This window comes from Amphimedon queenslandica, unplaced genomic scaffold (assembly GCF_000090795.2).
Source record: "Amphimedon queenslandica unplaced genomic scaffold, v1.1 AMPQUscaffold_5360_Cont22668, whole genome shotgun sequence".
NCBI lineage: Eukaryota > Metazoa > Porifera > Demospongiae > Haplosclerida > Niphatidae > Amphimedon > Amphimedon queenslandica.
Window position 1 is genome coordinate 1 of NW_003554335.1, and position 1,288 is coordinate 1,288.

At 27.1% G+C, this 1,288-nt stretch overlaps 1 long non-coding RNA gene across 1 annotated transcript; it reads right to left on the reverse strand.

Moving 5' to 3' along the window:
* Nucleotides 1-131: 131 nt before the first annotated feature.
* Nucleotides 132-1,014, reverse strand: LOC109592405 (uncharacterized). Its single transcript, XR_002190331.1, has 4 exons — nucleotides 965-1,014; nucleotides 797-850; nucleotides 252-305; nucleotides 132-186 (listed from the first exon to the last, which is right to left on the reverse strand). It is a non-coding gene; the product is annotated as an uncharacterized LOC109592405 (long non-coding RNA).
* Nucleotides 1,015-1,288: the final 274 nt, after the last annotated feature.

The following is a 1,288-nucleotide window of genomic DNA, read 5'->3' on the forward strand; positions in this document are numbered from 1 at the left end:
TAATAATAATAATAATAATAATAATAATAATAATAATAATAGTAGTAATAATAATAATAATAATAATAATTATTATTATTATTATTATTATTATTATTATTATTATTATTATTATTATTATTAATTACTTACAGGTGATCCTGGAGTTCCTTCTCTACCAAGAAGTCCAGCATCTCCAGCGTCTCCCTAGCAACACGTATCACATGACCATTAGTCACATGACCATTAATCACATGATCTCATGAACTTACTGGATCTCCTGATAGACCAGCAGTACCTTTAGCTCCGGGGGGACCTTTTTCACCCTAAAAAACTCATGGTAACACTAATCTATCAATAATAACAATAATCTATTAATAGTAACACTAATCTATTAATAGTAACACTAATCTATTAATAGTAACACTAATCTATTAATAGTAACACTAATCTATTAATAGTAACACTAATCTATTAATAGTAACACTAATCTATTAATAGTAACACTAATCTATTAATAGTAACACTAATCTATTAATAGTAACACTAATCTATTAATAGTAACACTAATCTATTAATAGTAACACTAATCTATTAATAGTAACAATAATCTATTAATAGTAACACTAATCTATTAATAGTAACATTAATCTATTAATAGTAACACTAATCTATTAATAGTAACACTAATCTATTAATAGTAACATTAATCTATTAATAGTAACATTAATCTATTAATAGTAACACTAATCTATTAATAGTAACACTAATCTATTAATAGTAACATTAATCTATTAATAGTAACACTATTACTTACACCAAGACCAGTTCTTCCTCTAGCACCAGTATCACCAGTCATACCTTGAACACCCTAAGAACAGTAACATTTAAATGTATACATACATGTACATGTAGTACAAGTATAAATAAATCATTGATTTGCATGATGAAGTTAGGAGGGGGTGGAGCTAAGGGTGGGGCTTACTTTAGGTCCAGGATTTCCTTGAGATCCTTGCCTGCCTTTTCTACCAGGAGCACCCTATTAATAGTAATAATAATAATAATAATAATAATAAATAAATAAATAATAATAAGCTACTCCCTCTATCTTTCTATGCTATGATATTGTTCACCTATTGTTCAATATGTATCATAAAATGTAATAAAAATTTGGGGTGATTTCGGAGCCATTTTTTGGAAAAAACCATGGACTATAGCCTTGGGTATTTTTCAGATTTTGGCTCATTTTTAAAAATGGCCGTAACTTGAAAAATTAAAGTCGGAATCGACTCTAAACTTTCTACATAGC